The sequence below is a fragment of the Pipistrellus hanaki genome (genome assembly GCF_964339955.1).
Source record: "Pipistrellus hanaki genome assembly, chromosome: 16".
NCBI lineage: Eukaryota > Metazoa > Chordata > Mammalia > Chiroptera > Vespertilionidae > Pipistrellus > Pipistrellus hanaki.
Window position 1 is genome coordinate 3752960 of NC_140518.1, and position 19492 is coordinate 3772451.

Consider the following 19492-nt stretch of genomic DNA (forward strand, 5'->3'; position numbering starts at 1 on the left):
TGGGCCCAGGTCAGGCTCTGGCCTCCGAGCTGTCGGCAGCAGCTGCCCCTGGGCCCAGGCCTTGAACCAGACTTTGCAGGAGGCTCAGAGAAAGGATGGAGCTCGACTCCTGTCCTCTCTCCAGAGAGAGAGACATCCAGCTTCCCGGACACACACACACACACACACACACACACACACACACACGGCCTTAAAGACCAGCTCCGGAGGCACGCCTGCGGCCACCAGGAAGCCCAGCACCTGAGGAGCCGCTGGAGGAGGAGGGCCGCTGGAGGCCCCAGGGGCAATTAGGGATGCCTTCCTGCAGGGGGTGTCCCAGGGGGCTGGGGTCTCCGATTCCCCTGGGCCCCCAACTGCTCTGTGGAAGCGAGGGGCTGAGGCAGGAGCGGAATTCTATGAAGGAGAAAAACGATGCAGGAAAAGGAGAAAAGAGCTTTTCCTGGCAAATCTTCCCTCTGCCCAGGGGGATGCCCTTGAAGAAGAGCAGCACCTGACGCCCATGTCTCCAGGAGGAGGGAGGCGTTCTAAAGGCACTTAAGCTGCTGAGTGGATTGGCCCCTCCGGGGACGCCTGGCAGGAGGCGGCTGGAGCGGCTGGTGAAGAGGTGCAGGGAGGTGCCCTCTGCATGGGAAGGGGGTGCAGTGTCCCAGCAACAGTGCGTCCCTCACGCCCTGTCACCGTGAGCCTCCGAGGGAATCCTTGTAGGTCAAACAGGAAGTGGGTCCTGGGGGGGGGGGGGTGGAGGTCAGGCGGAGGACGGAAGGGAAGGAAATGAAAACACACCAGGTCTTGTTCTACGGCAGGCACAGGACTGGGCGATGTTTGCACAGAACCTCACTCAATCCCCCCAAAGCAATCCTGCAAGGTAGCATCGCTCCCATTTCACAGGTGAGGAAACTAAGGTCGGAGAGATGAGGTCACTTGCCCAAGGTTACCCTGTAGGGAGTGGCTCTAGGGTCAAGCTTCGGGTTGAGCTGTGGTGCGGCCACAAACAAGTCCCAGCCTGGAGGGCAGAGCTCTCCGAGCATTGCTAAGCCTGACCTGGTCGCCCTCCCTAGTTCCTTCCTAAGTAGCTCATGGGCTGTGGGAGGTGCAGCAAGTGCTGCCAAAACAAGAACATTTGTAAACAAGTTAATCCACCTTTGTTTTAATCAGACTATGAAATAAAGCATGGCTTGCAGGCTGGGTCTTTTGTGTCCTCATCCAGGCACCGGAGATCCCCCGAGCCCCAACTGTATTCTCTTTGTCTGTCTTTTCTTCATCCTTCACTGCCCCTCCTCAGGTTCACCCTTGGCAGTGCTGGCACCTGACACAACCAGAGCTGGCATTGGAACCCAAACCACATTGGACCTTCCCGTGAAAGCACTCGGGGCAGGGCAGGGGGAGCGCTGGGCAGAGTCCCCACATCACTGCACACTGGTCCCCATGGAATCGGGCTAATCCCTGGAATTGCAGGGACAGCCAGGACTGGCAGGGGGTGAGGGGAGGGAGAAGGTGTCCTCTCCGGGGCTCCTCCTCTCATCAAAGCACACATTTCCAGACCCAACAGCTCCCCCCGACCCCCCTACCCCCCACCACCCATCAGCCACTGCCAGCAGCCTGGCACCCCCTGGGTGCCCCCTGGGCCAGCACCTGTGGCTCTCCAGCTGCGGCCAAGCTCGGAACTAGGGAGCTACTGCCCCAGGAGCTGCCTGGCCGACATGAGATTGGAATCAGGGGACCAGAGCTCTAGCTTCCATCCCAACTTTGGGGGCTCCTCGCCATCTCCCCGGGTTCCCCCGCGGAGTTGAGCATGGCTGCCCATGGCACTGACCCGCATTCCTTAGTGGCTTCCTCCCCGCCGGTCTCACTTCCCCACCTGCTACCATGCATCCTGGCATCTCCTCCCAAATACACACCTGTGCTCCCACCCCATCTCAGGTTCACTTTCAGGGGGGCACCCTCCCGTGTGTCTTTCCTCCAGCTTGTGCCCTCGCCAAGCCTCCCGACCCCCATTTAGCAGGAGCGAGGCAGCAGGTATTTGCCTTAGAGAGACGTGACTAGTAAGCAGATCAGAGGGGACGGAAGACACGGGATCAAACACCACCTGCTCGCACGAAGCAGCGTGTCCACCCCCAGCCCCAGCTTTACGGCCCAGCTGCGCCGCCCGGCCCTCTCGCGGAAGACTGCGCTCTAAGTGCTGAGTAATAATAATACTGTAAAATGCTTCAGTGCTCGAGTGCGGGCTTGGGGCTCCAGATAAAATGCCAGACAGACAGATTAGCGGGCGGAGAGGTGTTCTGGGAGCCGTCCCCCCGCAGCTCCCGGGGCCTGCCTACCAGAGAGGCCCGATCAGACCATCCCAATGACTGCTCCAGGGCTTAGAGCTGGGGTCTCATTGAACCCCGCTCTGTGCAGAGCTGAGGGTGAGGGACCGGGGCAGGGCAGGCTGGGGGGCCAGGGCAGGGCCCTGACAACAGGGAGGAGAGAAGTGTGCTCTTCTGGGGGTGGGACTAAGGTCCTGCAACCCGTCTCCTGGACTGATCTGGGGATCTCTTTCTGCAGCCCCACGCCCCCCCCCTCACCCCCCCACCAATCTGTCCTCACTGAGGCGTGTCCAAAGCCCGAAGCCCCGCAGGCCTGGCCCCTGTTGCTGCCCTCCTCGGCCCCTCCTCTTGGGGCCCCAGGGAGACCCCAGTCAGGCCCTGGGAGAAACTTCCCCTTGAGGAAGATCCCAGTGCCCGTCACCTCCAGTGAAGAGAACATGTTGGGGCTGGACAGGGTCCGAGAGAACCAGGACCGGAGACTAACTTGCCCAGAGTGCATCATTGGGGTGAAGGAGGAGAGCCTGCCCAGGCGGGTCGGGCAGGGGCCGTGAGGAATGGGCGGAAGGAGAGGTTTCGGCTCTGGGGGGCTGCCCCCACCAGGAGGGACAGGTGGTGACACCCAGGGGCACGCAGGGCAAGGCTGCCTCAGCCCGGGAGGTCCCACCGCCTGTCCCCCTGCCAGTCTCCCCGAAGTGAGATGCGTCAGAGCTCCTGCGGCTGCCCGTGTTGGAGAACCGAGGGGTGTCCCTCCCTCGGGTGGGAGCGCGCTGTGCGTTTTGCTGAGGGAGGCATCTTCTTCCCTAGAAGGCCATGCGCTCTGCAATGCGTTCGACTCAAGGTGCACATCACAAAGAGAGAGAAAAAAGGGAGCGGGGGGGGGGGGTGGAGGGGAGGGGAAAGGAGGAGGAGGAGGCAGCAGGAACAGTTTACACGGAGACTTCTATTGGAGAGAAAATAAGGAACATTTGGTTTTTTCGGAGTTCACAGAACAGAACAGGCCGGATGTTGCTGGACCAGTGTTGTGTGTTTTCGAGAAAAACAGAGAATGTGGAATCGGATCCCTGCGCCCAGCAAGGGCTCGGTGGGTGCTAAGGGGCAGAGGCTCGGGGGGAGGCGGAGGGGCGCCCCACAGGAGCCCTCCAGGCCCCAGAGACAGCGGGGAAAGCGCCGTGTGGGGAAGCACAAACATTCCCACAAAAGGACACGGAATTCGCACGTTGGAGTCGCTCCTGAGCCAGTGAGGAGACAAGCTGACAGGAAACAGAAGCGCGGTGGGCGGGCAGGGGGCTGGGCCCCAGGTGGTGGGAGCAGGGGTGGAACGGCTTGACGGTGTGGACGAAGTGAGGGGAGAGGCCCAAGGCGTGGGGAGGAGCCACAATGGGGTGCACGAGGCCAAGGGCACAGGGAAGGATGGGCGGCTGGAGGGGGTGCCATCCTGGGAAGAGACTCAGTGGGGCAATCAGGAGCGTGAGGAAAAGGCTCTCACTTCCTCCTTCCTCAGGGGGCTTGCTGAGGGGGGTCAAGGGTCCCGTGTGGTGGGCAGAGCAGGCCCAGTTGATCCACAAATATAGACACATTCTGAGGTCCTGGGGGTTAGGACCTCAAGCTCCCTTCAGTACGAATGTGGGGGTGCACTCAGCCGCTCACAGCAGAGGTGGCCCATGGCAGGGCCCACGCTGAAGGCTTCCTTCCTTTAGCCCCCAGTGGTGGCCTGGCCGGCTCCCAGGCAGGAAGCGGGCACCCCTCATCTGAGCGAGCCCCAGCTCCCGTCTCGTGCCACACCAGGTCTTGCTTGGGCAGGGCTGCGGTGCGGGTCACCCTAAGTCTAAGGCAGCCAGTGGGACAGAGGCCCCAGAAGCGGGGGACAGGCTCTCGTCATCGCCACCCCTGTTCTGCCTTCTCCCACCCTCAGGGCTCGGAGGAGGCCGAGGGCAGGGGGTCTCCATCAGCTGGAGTGAAATTGTCCCGAGGAGATGGAGGCTGGGCCGCTGCTGATGGGGAGGGAAGGGAGGGACAACGGGGGTGGAGTGGGGGGAGGGGAGTGTGGGGGGCAGAGAGAGGGCGTTTGTGCGGCCTGTCACTCAGGGGGAGGGAAATAGAATCGGCACTCTGCCTCTGCCGCATGCCAGGCTGAGGGGTGACAGAACATCAGTTCAGACCCACAGCAACCCCACCAGGCCGGCTTATCCTCAGCCCCGTTCACAGATGAGCAAACAGAGGCAGGGAGTCAGGTGACTTTCCAGCTCCACAATTTGCAGGTGGAGGCCAAGGGATTTTTTAAAAGATATATTCTTATTGATTTCAGACAGGAAAGGAGAGGGGGAGAGAGAGAGAAACATCAACGAGAGAGAGAATCATCCATCGGCTGCCTCTTGCACACCTCCTACTGGGGATGGAGCCCTCAACCCAGGCATGTGCCCTGACTGGGAATTGAACCAGTGACCTCTTGGTTCCTGGGTCATTTGCTCCACCGCTGAGCCACACCAGCCGGGGCAAGGAGGCCACAGGATTTTAACCCAGCTTGTCTGCCTAGCCAGCTCCCTGTCCTCCTTGCCAAGCTCACAGTGCCAGTTAAGGCTTAGCAGGCAGGGAGGGTCCTGGGGGCAGGCACGGAGCGTTACAGCCCGGTTTTCCCAGGTCTCCAAGAGGCTGGCGGGTATATATCTGTATGGTATATATCCCTGGGCACCAATGGGCCTGGATGGATCCGCTGGAGGCCAAAACAGGAGCCCTGCAGAGCCCACTTCCCATCACAGGCCCCCCTAACCTCCTACGTCCCCCGCAGCCTAACAATTCAATGAATTGAAATAGACTCTGGCTCTGAGGTCCCGGCCTCAGGGGCCCCGCACGGCCCATGTAATTTCCTCGGAATTGCAAACAGCACAGACAATTGGATGTCAGAGGTGGTCTGAGTCTCTCCTCGGAATTCTGGCACCACAGCCTCCGGGCTCGGGGAGATTTCCCCAGTGGCCGCCCTGCCCTCCGCTCCCTACATGCCGGCGCCTATCGAACCCTGCGTGCTGGCCTCCGGGGCCAGGAGGGATCTTTTCGGGGATCCTGTCACCGGAGAGCTTATCTGCAGCCTCCCGCTGCCCACGGCTCCGGTGACAGAAACTGGGCCGGGGGCCGTCCATCTCCCTGTCCAGGCGTCACGCCGGACGGCCCTGCTTCGAGCAGCATCAGGTTGGGGGTCTCCTCCCCAGAACCAGCACAAAGGCAGGTGCGGGGGTCTGGGCTCCCGTCCCTTCCTTAGAGGCCAATGAATTTAGGGTTTCCCCGAGATGTCCCTCCAGCCCCCCTGGAGAGTCTAGAACCCAAGGGGTTCTAGAAGGCTCCGTGGGTTCATAGCTCAGCAGGTGGGATACAAAGACTGAGATCACAGGAATTCTTTGCATGGAGAGCGCATTTATAAAACTCACCACGTGCCTTATGTGGTCGGTCTTCACGGCCACCCTGTGAGGGAGGGATTGCAAATCTCCCCTTGACAGATGAGCCCTGAGAGGTGAAATGACTTGTCCAAGGTCACACAGAGAGTTGGGGAACGCTGGGGCTTGAAGGCCTTTTGATTTCAAGTCATGTGCTCTCTCCACTCTTCATGTTGCTGCTATTCTGTCCCTCCTCGCCCCCGTCCCCCCGACTCTTTCTTTCTCCAACCCTCTTTCGTGCCCTCCGATGGCTGTCTGTCCTGCCAAACCTAGTCCCCGAGTGCGGAGCGCCGCCCCTGTGGCTTGCAGGAGGGCCTGCCCTGCAGCCAGCTGCCCTCCTCCGCTGAGCCAGTGACACGGCTTCTGTCTTTGATCTGGCAGATCCAGGAGCCCAGGCCAACACGTTCCCTCTGAGGTGCATGTGCAGGGAGAAGAGGTGGCCTGGCCCTGGCCCCTGCCCGCCCCCTCCCTGGCCTGGAGCGGCCATCCCCTCCCCCCAGGGAGCCTGCACTCCAGGACACCAGCGCCTCCACTGAAACCTCACAGCTGCCCCGGGGGAGGCCCTGACGGAGTGATGGATGGACCCAGGCTTCACTCTGGCTGATCCAGGGACACGGAGCAGGGTTTCCAGTCCCAAGTGGCACCGTGGACACCAACATGAGGGAGAAGAGGAGGGGGAGGGAAGAGGCGGAGGGAGGAGGGGGGAGGGGGAGGGTAAGGGCAGCAGAGCTGCTTCCAATGTTGCTGAGCTCAGGGCGTCGGAGAGGAGAGGGAGGCTACCAGCCCCCACACCCCCACCCAGGGCCTTGGGTGGAGAAGCACCGTGTGACCTGCAGGAGCTGGAGGGACTGGGAGGCAGGAGGCTGGTTCCCCACAGGGTGCTGGGGCAGGGTGCCCACCTCGGGAGACAGTGGAGGGGAGCCTCCCTGAGGCCTGCCCAGAGCGGGGCCTCGGACTGCTGGGCGGACCCGGCCACCAGCTCCCAGCTTCCTCTTTCCTCTTCTGAGCAGATTCTTGATGTTGAGGGAAGGAAGGAGGCTGCCCATTCAAGTGGCAATTAAAAGGCCCTTCCAGGCGAGAGGCACGTGTGCGAGGCAGGCCAGGCTTAATGAATCGCTCTGCCCCGGAGCCTCCTCGCTCAGCCCAGAGCTCCATTGATCGGTGCTCTCACCCCGAGAGGAGCTGGCGGGGAAGCCAGAGGGACACAGGGCTGTGGAGGGCCCGCCCCAGGCTGGGGGAGGGTGCTCTTTCTCTTATTGCCCCCGAGCACAGCCACCCACCACACACACACTCACACACACACTCACACACACACACTCACACACACACACACACTCACTCACACACACACTCACACACACTCACACACTCACTCACACACACACACACACTCACACACACTCACACACTCACACACACACACACACACTCACACACACACTCACACACTCACACACACACACTCACTCACACACACACTCACACACACACTCACACTCACACACGCACACTCACACACTCACACACACACACACACACACTCACTCACACACACACACTCACACACACTCACACACACACACACACTCACACACACTCACACACACACACTCACACGCACACTCACACGCACACTCACACACTCACTCACACTCACACACACACTCACACACTCACTCACACTCACACACTCACACGCACACTCACACACACACTCACACACACACTCACACACACGCACACTCACACACTCACTCATACACACACACACACACACACACTCACACACACACGCCCTTACAAAGGGGCAGAGCCTGGAGATTTCTCCCACTTACACCTGTGCCATTCCATGTATTACTAAGAGAGCTCCCAGTAGTTTAGATCCATGGTCAGCAAACTGCGGCTCGAGAGCCACAGGCGGCTCTTTGGCCCCTGGAGTGTGGCTCTTCCACAAAATGCTATGGCCTGAGTGGGTCTATGTTGAAGAAGTGGCATTAGGAGAAGTTTAAGTTTAAAAAATTCGGCTCTCAAAAGAAATGTCAATCATCACACTGTTGATATTTGGCTCTGTTGGCTAATGAGTTTGCCGACCACTGGGTTAGATGGTCCCTCAGCTGAGGGGAGTGTAGGCGAGGGTGGTGGGGGGACAAGGAGCAGATTGGAGGGACGCTCCCCAGAAGGCAAATTCCCTCTCTGCTGCTGGGCCCTCTCCCCAGAGCTTGCAGCATGGCCGGGGAAGCGGTGGTGGCAGATGGCTGTGTCCTCAGTGAGGATGGGCCTCCGGGCAGCACAGGGCGGGGACCGCCTGACGCTCGGAGGCCAGGTCTCCCGGTGCGGCAAGCACCTTCGCTTTTAGGTGAGGTGAGTGGTCATTCAGCATATTTTTGGGTCAAATACCTGCGTGGCCAGTGCAAGCTTACCTGTGTCCGTGGATCATTCTGAACGGTAAGCTCCCTGTGCAGACGTGGGAAACACGTTTCACCTGGAATGCGGCCCCAGGTCTTAGCGCTCGGCGCTGCCCGGGGAATGGCGTTCGGGAGGACTCGGAGGCTTCAGCCCAGACGAGCATCAGAACCCCAGAGGGGTGGCATCCAGGCTGCTCTCGGTCCGTCCTCTCTCTGTGGGTGTCAGAGTCCCGGGGTCTCTGCGGACAGCCCTGGCCTAGCGCTGTGATTGCGTGACTGCTGGTGACTGACCTTGGGGATGCCCTGCCGTGCCTGCAGGGGCCCCTCCACCCTGCGGTCTCTCCCCCCGCAGTGGCCTTAGAGGGCTTAGTGACTGCCTCTCCTCCAGAAGAAAACCAGACATGCCTGGGACCAAGAGAGAGCCTGGCTGGGCGAGATGCCTGCGCGGGTCAGCCTCGGTGCCTGGGGAAACTTCTGCCCAGGCCCCAGTGCCAGACATGGTGTCATGGCACACCCAGGGCCGATGCTCTCACCCCCTACCCACCCCCACGCCTTCTCTCTCCCTCCAGACCCGGCCCCCAGCTTCCTTCCGAGGCTGGCCGGTCCGCAGGGCCCCTCCCTCCCGCTCCCCGGCTCTGCGCCCAGCTGCACATGTGAGCATCGCGCCCTCAGACAAAGCGGCAGTGAGCATGATCCCCTGGCTCCACAGACAGACAGACAGACAGACGCTGCTACTTGTGAGGCCCGTGCTTCTTTGAGGTCTGCTTGGTCTCCTGGGTCTCAGCCACCCGCCCAGGACAGGATGCTGTGGGTGCGGGGGCGTCGGAGGAAGTCTTTGCAAACAGGCCCATCTGTCCCCAGGAGAACCGGGCCCCCTCCTCCTTGCCTGCGAGGTCGCACTGCCTAAGGCGTCCGAAGCTCCAGGAGGCGGGTTATTGTTTGTCCTTTCAACCACCTGCAAACGGGTGTGTGCTTGTTGGTTCCCCGTCAGCCCTTCTGCAAATGGGGCTGCCCACTCGGTTGATTGGGAATGGGACCGTCCTCCACGCTGGCCATTCCCGGTCAACTCCACAAAGGATGCTGTTGTGGTGAGAACACATGAGGAACGCTGGCCACGCTTGTTCACGAGTGAACCCGAGAGCAGGGTGGGCTTCGGGGGGTGGGTGAGGGACAGGCGGCAATGGGGTCGCGGGAGCCCATGCACCCCCGGCTACGCCCCTTTCCCGCTGCCACCTGGACCGCAGAAGGCGACCCGTGCTTCTAGAAACATCTTGGAAGTCATTAGCTCCGTGGCTCCCATGCAAGTAAGTGCCCCTGTGGCTCGAGACAATCAGGGCTGATTACAATAAGGCCCCTGTGTCCGCTCCTTCGGGGCAGCAGATGCTCCCGTCATGTGGGCTGCAGGAGCCCAGATGTGTTTGCACAGAAGAGGGACCCGGGGCCTCCCGGGAGCAGGGATGAAAGAGCGGAGCCCCGGCAGCTGGTCCGCCCAGGAGGCGGGTGCGAGCTGGGCCTGGGGCGGGGGCCTTGCACATGCCAGGGCGGCTGGGGCGTTACTATGGAGAAGGAGCCAGGACAGCGGGGCATGGCCTGGAGGCAGCTGCGCCAGACGCCTGGGCCCCACGGTGCTGCTGGAACCCCCTGACGTCTGGACCCAGGAAGTGGGGGGAAGGCTCGGGCTGGGAGCTGCTGCCCGCTGTGCTGGGGTTCGCACAGTATGGGGGGGGGGGGAGCCAGGCACCTCCCTGTTCACTGAAGGCATGCACGGCGCACAGAACTAATGGGACAGCGACAAAAGCAGGCGGGCAGATGCTCACGGGTGACGGAAAACAGTGACGCATCCTAGGGCCGCCGCCGCCGGTCCGGGACCCTGAGGTTGGGGTGGCATTTGGGGAGGTCCGTGTGGGTTAGAAGTGACATTTCCTCGTATGTTCGCCCGAGCTTTCTCCACTCGGTCGGTGACATTCCTGTCCTCCTGATCCTCAAGCAGAGCACCGTCCTCCCGCCTCTCCCCTCCGGCCCCACCCTGGCACTCTGTTCAAAGCGGGCCTAGCGGCCAGCCGCTCCCTCTGGGGCCGCCTCCCCGCGGCCCACGCGGCCACCAGCTGTGCCCGTAGGTGACATCCGTGCCTGTGCCACCCTCTTCCTCTTCTCTGCGCCGGGCACACGCACACCCAGGGGTTTCTTGGGCTGCGGCTGCTCTCTTCCCAGTAGAATGGAAGCTCCCGGAGTCCTCGGACTCCGTCTCATTTGGCCTCTCACGTTCCCCGGTGCCCTGAGCGGTGCCGGCACAGACTCAGTGAACATTAGCTGAGTTCATCGCAGCTGAAGACTCAAAACCAGTTTGGTTCAGTGGATAGAGCGATAGCATGCGGACTGAAAGGTCCCAGGTTCGATTCCTGTCAAGGGCATGTGCCTTGGTTGCAGGCACATCCCCAGTAGGAGGTGTGCAGGAGGCAGCTGATCCATGTTTCTCTCATGGATGTTCCTATCTCTCTTCCTCTCTGTAAAAAAGCAATAAAATATATTTTAAAAAGACTCAGGACCCCACAGGTCACTCTGCTCTAGGTTCAGCTTGTCCCCTGACTGAAGGGCTCCGAAGCATCCCCTGTCCCTTCCCCCACGGTGCGGGCAGAAAGGAGCGATCCTAACAGAAGACGTGCCCGCTTCTGTCCAGTCCCCGGGGGCGGCAAGCGTGCCAGGCCCCGGACGGCTCCCTGAGCGGCGGCAGGTCCAGCGCAGGCAGATCCCTGACTCCGCTCCCCGGCAGCCTGTGTTTGCGGGCCCGTAATCAGATGGAAGCGGGGAGTTTCTCACGAGAATCATCTGTCAGCCCTGCGTGGTATCCGGGCCCGTGCTGGGAGCCTGGATGATAAACACGGAGCTCTCTGCCCCAGCTCCGCGGCGTCTCCAGCGGCTCGGGGGTCATTTTTCAACCCGGCACTAATCCCAGGAACTGGATCTTCCATCAAACACCGTGTCCGACCGGCTGGGTATCTGAGACACGGATGGTCCCCAGCGGATTCGGGAGGCGGGAGTGATCGGGGGCGGTGCAGCCGGGAGCCAGGCAGGCGGGCCTTCGCTTCGGCCGACGGGCTCGCACGGCCACCGGCCTCCTGGACGCCGCCGGGCAGCTGCCTTACGCTGAGACAGACCTCTCCAGGCAGCCATCAAGGGATCCGCCACGGAACCATCCCCAAAAAAGGAAACAAAAGAGGTTTTTCTTATTCCAAAGGATGCTCCACCCAGAAAAGCACAAGGCTAAGAAAAATTGCCCGTCACTGGGAAGAAAACGCCGAACCATGATTTGGAGCATAAATTTCCAGGCTTCTTTTTTCTCCCCTACCCCCAGTATTATTTCCCTATAACGATATTTAATACTGTACACATGGTTTCCAAACTTGCTTCCCGGCTTCCCTAACCCGGATACTGTGACGATTCCGCCCACGATGCTGAGATTTTTAACAGCCGCGCTAATTGCCTTGGCCCGGCCTGTTTGTTGACCACACGTGTGTCTCCCCTTCTCCGGTGTGTGACGGATGCCGTGGAGAACGGATTGCGCATAGATCTCTGTGCGGATCCGATTGTTTCCTTAGGAGACGTTTGTGGGAGTGGCATTGGGCCGGGGCCGAGGATACGTACATTTTTCACTTGCCCTTGGGTGCTTTCTACTCTCTCTCTCTCTCTCTCTCTCTCTCTCTCTCTCTCTCTTTCTCTCTCGCTGTGCTCCGGGCCTTTAGGAGCCGCCAGATCTGCGTGGAATGCTTTTAACCAGTCGCCACGCCGGAGGAGGACTGGCACGGAAAGGGACTCCCTGCCGGCCACAGAGGGGCAGAATGGGCCATCTCTCTCCCGCTCACACTGGCTGTTTCCAGAACCGCAATTTACTTCCTGTGGCTGCAGCGGATCTGCAGACACCGTGGTGGTGGGGAGGAGCGAGTCCTCTTCGGAAATGACCTCTGAGCCTCCAAGCTCCTCCTACCTCTGGGATCTTTAGAATTTATCCAAAAGGTAGCACCGGCTTTTTGTTCTTTAACGCTGACCTGAGCGTGGTTACTTAACTGGATGAACTGGGAGGGGCCGGTCTGATCGGGAGTGAAGGTCGGCGATGAGTGGGCCTGGCTGGGGAAGACCCACAGGAGGGTTGGGAGGAGCAAATCCATGAGAGAGGGTCCTGGGACCGGGGAGAACACAGAAGCCTCTTTCCTGTTGCTGGGCTGTGTGTACAGAGCTTGCAGTGATTGACAGCTTGCAGTGATTGACAGTTTGCACTGATTGACAGCTTGCCGTGATTGACAGCTTGCCGTGATGGACAGCCTGTGGTCTTCCTGGGTGGCCAGTTTAAATGCACCTGCAGAGTCAGGGCTTGAGGAGCAGAGCAGGCGTGGTAATTGCCCGGGCCCTCTACTGTGTAATAGCCATTCATTCATTCCTGCTGTGTAATAGCCATTCATTCATTCATTCCTGGTGTGTAATAGCCATTCATTCATTCATTCATTCCTAGTGTGAGCTCCCCAGACAGAACTCGCCTTGGAGGGCTACCCAGGGTAAGGGCCATCCTTCTGAAAAATTGCCCATGGGGACACAATCGGGAGTCCTCCAGCCAAACCACCAGGCGGTGCCTCGCCTTGGAGGGCTACCCAGGGTAAGGGCCATCCTTCTGAAAAATTGCCCATGGGGACACAATCGGGAGTCCTCCAGCCAAACCACCAGGCGGTGCCTCGTCCCTCCTTGTCGGAGGACCTCCAGCCCGACCCCCTGCTGCTGCCGGTGACAGACCGCTGGCGAGGAGAGCACACGGGCTTCCGGGCCAGAGAAATCCTGCCCTGAGCGCCAGCTCCCGCCTCACTGCGCAGCCTTGGGGAAGTTACTCAGCCTTTCTCGTCCTCGGTTTTCTCGCCCCACTTCTTGCTTCTGTAGCAGGGTTCGATGAAACGTCTCCTAAATGCGAAAGTGTCCGATGCACTGCTTGGCACATAAGAAATGCTCATTGGGTCCTGGCTGGTTTGGCTCAGTGGATAGAGCATCGGCCTGTGGACTCAAGGGTCCCAGATTTGATTCCAGTCAAGGGCATGTACCTTGGTTGCAGGCACATCCCCAGTAGGGGGTGTGCAGGAGGCAGCTGATTGATGTTTCTCTCTTATTGATGTTTCTAATTCTCTATCCCTTTCCCTTCCTCTCTATAAAAAAATCAATTTTTTACTTTTATTTTTCTTTCTCCAAGTCCGGGCCTGCCATTCCCAGAGGGCTCAGAGCCCTGTCCCGGGGCCCTGGCTCCAGTCTGCTTGCTCTAATCACTTTGGAAACGATCAGACCAGCAACATTGATGATCCATGTTGATGATCCTTCCTTCCAGAAATTCATCTTGAGCAAATAATCATGGATATGCTCCCGAATTGCTCTTGACAACCTTGTGTATGAGGCCTGAGGACCAAAGCAATCTAACTATCAAGAGGGAGCAGGCCAAACGCAACAGGAAACATCCATACTCCAAACTCTGCTCAATATAAATCTCATTCCGTCCTTGAAGGAAAGATGGCCATCCCGTTCCCGGCATCCACTCACATTTCTGTAATTGTTTAACGAATCGGTGAGCATCCTTCTGTCTGTTCATCGATCCGTTGTGTTTCCCTTCGTGCGCGTCGCTCACCCACGCCGAGTGTATGTATCGTGTTGGGATATTTTAATGTGTTTTTTTCCTTATGGGTTACCTGAGCATTTTGTACATTTATAAACTGGCTTTCTGTTCTCTGATATAAATATGATCCCCTGTTTTTCTCTTGTCTCTTGACCTTAGTTTGTCTTCATTTTCTCCACTGAAGTCCTAGCAGAAAAAACTGTTTCATAGATTAACCCACATGCGGCTCTCTGGCCCCTTGAGTTTTTAGCAAAGGCCAGCTTAGGAGTACTCTAATTAAGTTAATAACAACGTACCTACCTATATAGTTTAAGTTTAAAAAATGTGGCTCTCAAAAGAAATGTCAATCGTTGTCCTGTTGACATTTGGCTCTGTTGACGAATGAGTTTGCCGACCACTGTGAACCCATATTTTCTTATACGGCTTCTGTACCTTATGTCCCACTTTGAAAACTGGCTTCCAAGGTTATAAACATACTCACCCAAATTCTATCCATAATAATAATAATAATAATAATAATAATAAAGCTTAGCTCTTACTGCTTCATGTTTTTAACATGGAAACCCTTGATCCAGCGGGAACATGGTTTGGTATAAGGAGTTAAGTGAGAATCCAGCTTTATCTGTCCCTCCAGGAGGTTAGCCAGTTATCCCAAAACCATTCCTGGCATAAGCTCCTTTCCAGTCAAATCCTTTTACCGGGGGCATCAGGGAACCCTTCGATGAGAGCTGCGGACCCTCCACCCACCCCTTTTTTCATAAATCCATGTATTCGTGTAGTCAACCAATAAATACCTGGCTAGCACCAAACTCGATTCTAGTTGCAACGAGGGAGACAGTGATTGAACATTAAAAGATGCTGACCTTGCCCTCATGCAGCTCACATTCCACATCACGGGGCACAATATTTGGTTGGTGCATTTGCTTGACCTCAGATGCTGCTTATCCACGAGGTTCATGTGCAGGGGCCTCGCGCAATGAGAACGCCGTTCCCTGCATTTCTCACCTGCTGGGGCCTGGGTCCAGGTGCGTCCTCTCAGTCATTCACACGGAACTTCACAAACCGTTCCAGCAGCGCCCGTGGGCCGTGCCAGGCCCGTTCACTGGTTCCCGAGGGGTCTGCGATCTCCAGCCGAAACCCCTGGCTGTGAAGAAACAGCGCTCACACGGTGGGGTTCGGGGCTCCAGCACAGGGTGGTGAGAGGGCTTTTGGGGTGGGCGGTGTCCCGGAGAACAGCCCCAGGGCCTCCTCGGAGCAGGTCCTGTGGCCTGTCCCCAGGGCTGAGGGCTCCGGCCTGTCCCCAGGGCTGAGGGCTCCGGCCTGTCCCCGGGGCTGAGGGACAACCCCAGGACGCCACCACTAAGATCTTGGAATTCAAAACACGTCACTTGGCATCCTTCCGGCCTGAGCTTCTAAAAGACAGCATGAGGCCCACGCCGACCGCCTTTCTCCGGAGCGCACGGAGCTCTGTCTCACAGCTCCTCCCAGAGCCCACGGGCGGGGGCGGGGGCAGCGCTTCCCCTGACTCAGTTTCCCCGGGCGTACAGGCTTAGGTGCTTCTGATTCTCCTTTCCCTACACCTGCCCGCTCCCCAGACGCCTGCTCTTCAGGGCCCGGTGTGTCCGTCCTCACACCCGCCCTTACTTTCCCCGAAGCCGCAGCTCGTCCCTGTCTGTCTGGCCTCTGAGAAGGAAGGTCTGGCTCAGCTGCCCGCGGCATGCCCCCTGCCCCGACTCAGCGGCCGCTCTGACCTCGTCACAGAGCTTGTCTGCGGCCCGTCCTCCTGTCCCGCCTGGTCCTGCTCCGGCCCTCCGGCTCAGAGAACTTTCTGACGTCACACCTGGGCGCCTGTCAGGGATGCAGATTCTCGGGTCCTAGGCTGACCCTCTGAACCGGGACTCCGGGGGCGGGGGGAGGCTCCGCAGGGTGGGGGATGGGGCTCCGCAGGGTGGGCGCCGGCAGGCCCCCAGGCAGGCCCCCTATACCATCTGCAGGGTCTGTGCACAATGAGAGCGCTGTTCCCTGCATTTCTCATCTGGCTGGGGACTGGGTCCAGGTGCGTCCTCTCAGGCCCCCATCCCGGGGACCCCCCTCCCACTGCCCCCCCAGTTCTGGGAGACTCTTCTCCAGGTCCTCCCCTCCGCCCTGGCCCTGCCAGACCCGTGTTAAGCCCTGGTTTGCATTTCTACTGCCAACTCAGGGTATCTTGTTCTGGCCTCAGCCGGATTAGAGAAATCTCAGATCCACATTATTTACTGGGATAAAGGTTTCTCTCTCTCTCTCTCTCTCTCTCTCTCTCTCTCTCACACACACACACACACACACACACACACACACGAGGTGGATCTGGCCCCTGACCGGGGTGACAGCCACGTTGGCAGCTGCCAGGTGTGCACAGCCCCTCGGCTCGTCCCGGGAGAGCTGCATCCTGGCAGGTTGACGGGGACGGGCTTCGAGGCTGTGACTCCTGAACTCCAGAAGCTTCACCCTGTCACACGCCCAGACGTGACATCTGTTCCCAAAGCCTCGGGACCCACGTCCAGGTCTGAGCCCAGCCCCTTCCTCACCCTCCCGCCCCTCCCTTCTCTTCCCACTCGGCGGCCTCGGGACAGGGACCGGGGCCTCTGGAACAGGATCCAACTCAGGGGGAGAGGAGGAGGCAGCGTCCAGAGCACCCTCTGCTCCTGCCCTCGGGGCTCAGAAAGTCATTTCCTTTCAACAAACGTTAGTTTAGCACCTGCTTAGCTCCGGGGCAGGGCCTGGGGGGAGCAGGTCGTTAAAACCCGGTCCAGTTTCTGGAGATGGGGACAGCTGTCATGCTGATGCTGTGGCACCTGCTCGCGCCCTCACGTGCAGGCCCACCCCGGCTCCCGCCGCCACCTCGCAGGCACCAAGTGCTAAATTCTCAGGAACAATGGGAGCCCATTACGAAAGCACCGGGAGCATGAAATTGCCATTTTCGGACTATTTACATCAAGCCAATGGGCAAAGGCCACAAATCAGGCTTTTCCTGGAAGAGCCAGGGCGGCGGCGGCGGGCGGATGCGGGAGTTATCCATCCTCTGAGCCCCGCGTTTGCATCTTAAACAGGATTGTAATTGCATCCGCCTCATTCACGCGGGATGGAATGAGCTAATCCGCAGCCAGTGCCCCGCCATTCAGGGCTGTGCTTTTGTGGGCGGAAGGGTCTCCGTCTGCAGAGAGGTGACGCGGCCACGGTGTGCTCGGCCTGTGACCCCGTCCCTGACGCAGAGGGGGAGGCGGCTCGCCCTGCGGGGGGCAGACGCCGGCCGGGGGGTGCGCAGGGAGCCTCGGAGGTGGCTGTGGGGCAGGTGGACCAGGAAAGGAGAGGCCTGCCAGAGCAGGGCAGGGGGCGTGGAGGGCAGGCAGAATGGCCTGCAGGGGCAGCGCCTAGGGTCACAGGGCGAAGCTGGGCATGGGGCACCGGACCAGGGGGGATGGGGAGGGGGTGGCTCTGTCCTGCACCAGCTTCCAGGATGACCTGCCCTGAGCAGAAGTGGCAGGGACGCCCCCAGGTGTCACTGGGGGGCACCAGGAAATACCGCTGCTGACCCCCAGCACCAATTCTCCAAAGCAGGAGCATCAGGGGCTCCCCAAGATTCTCCAACGCATCTCCCAGAATCATCTCCCACAATCCCCCAGGCTCCCAATGCTGGCCTTCACCGGCCCCCCCCCCCCCCCAATCCCTCTGAGGCCTTTTGAGAAGAGAGAGCCATTTGCTGTCACAGCCACGCCCTCCGAACACACATCTATGCTCCCTCGCTCTACGGGGATAGGGTGTGTGGATGCAGAGACTTAGGGGATGACTGATGGGACAGATCATGGTAGACATTCTCTCATCAGTCGTCCTCCTCCACCCTCAACCCTTCACCCCCCATGACCTCTTCTCTCCACCTCTCAAACTCCCAGGAAGTCATCCCTCCTTGGCAAGCCCATGCCATTCCCATGTTCGCCAGAAGGGGTCACAACTTTCATGTGCCCCTAACCCTCCAGGATAACGGGGCTTCTCTCCAGCTCACCTCCATCCCTCCACCTCCCAGCCCAGCAGCAGAGTACCCAGTCCTCCATACCCACCTGCTGCCTCACCTTCAGAGAGGTCGCCTCCATGAGCAAAAGTGGCCGCCGGGCTCCGTGCCAACCGGGGTCTCATCTTACAAGCCAAGCATTTGCCTTTTGCTAGGTGGTGGTCAAGGCCCGCAGAGGGAGCTTGGCGATTGTCAGGACTTGTTTAAATACTATTGTTTAAATACTGTTACCTGGTCATCTTTATTGCCATCCTCATCGCTACTTTACATAGCTGGAAGCAATAAAACCAACTAGATCTCTCTCCTCCGCCTTTGTATTCTAAGGGGCACCCCACCCCAAGTGCAGCAGCTTCTATACTTCTGCCAGAAGGACAGGCCTGGGTGAAGGTGGGTAAATAAATGGCAAGCATGTTCATAATCGCCACTCCTGCGCCTGTGGCAGGCATAACTAATGGAGCCCGGATCTCATCCCTCTCCCCCCACCCCACCCTGCCTCCAGATGCAGACTCACACCCTTTCAACACAGCCTGCCCAGGGTCACCGCCAGTTTATTCCTGCTAGAAATCAGAAAGGAAACTAATTTGCCATCTCAGGGCTGGAGTAACCTTTCGGAGTCTGAAAACAATTGTGGGGAAATGACTTTCAAACCACTAATCTGGGCATAAAGCACGGGGAAGTACATAATAACCTGTGCAGAAGACAGAGCTGTGGCGATATTGGATGCAACTCCGTAATGTTCCCCTAAATCATAGAGCATTTCATATGAGATTCCGGCGCTAATGACACAGAATAAGTGTCAGGGGACGGAGGAAATTTGGGGGAGAGCCGAACAATTGAAGAAATTATGTGTACTAACATATTCTATCTGCAGATTGAGAGAGGGAGTCGTTATCCTATTTCACCCGCAGAAAAAGCGCCTCAGTTCAGCGTGGCAACTCCGCGGTGGCTCGGGAGCCGGAGCTTGGAGGAAAGAGCATGGGATTTGAAGTCAGGGGGTGGGATTCTGGTCAATGTCCTGCGGGGAACAACGTGTGACCTTGGGCAAGATGCTCAGCATCTCTGTGCCTCGGTTTCCTCATCTGGAAGATGGAGACAATAGCACCCGCTTTGCCTGGCTACTGAGCAAATGAAGAGCAACCACCAATGCAGAAGCGCTGAGTCCTGCGTTGCTGCTTCTGGGACCTGGTGGGATGGGGACAGGGCCCTGAGCGGAAGGAAGCCGGGAAGATGGGTCACCTCCCAGTGAAAACCAGCAATCCCAGCGGGCACGTGCCACGGCTCTCGTCCACCCTCCCTCAGTGGAAGCTGGAGGAGCAACACCCCGGACACTCGGCCAGGGATAGTTGGGTCTATTCAGAAAGGGTCCCTCCCATCTTCTTAAGTGGCCCATCCCTGCACATCTCCTTTCTCCTCCTTCCTCTGCCTTTGTGGTCCCCGCTTCCACCTCCTGAGGGCAGCAGAAGCTCCGGGCAGTGTCGGGTCGATGTGCCTATAAGCTTGTCCGGGAAAGTGGGGTCCAGGTAGGGATGGAGGCCATGGTCCATGGGCCTGTCTTTCAGCCAGGGCTGCCAGGAAACAGGTCGCATGCTCAGACAGGGTGATTGGGGGTCTTCGGTAAAGGGTAGGCTGAAGGGGGGCCCGGAGGGATGGCAGTGCATCCCAGTGTTCCAGGC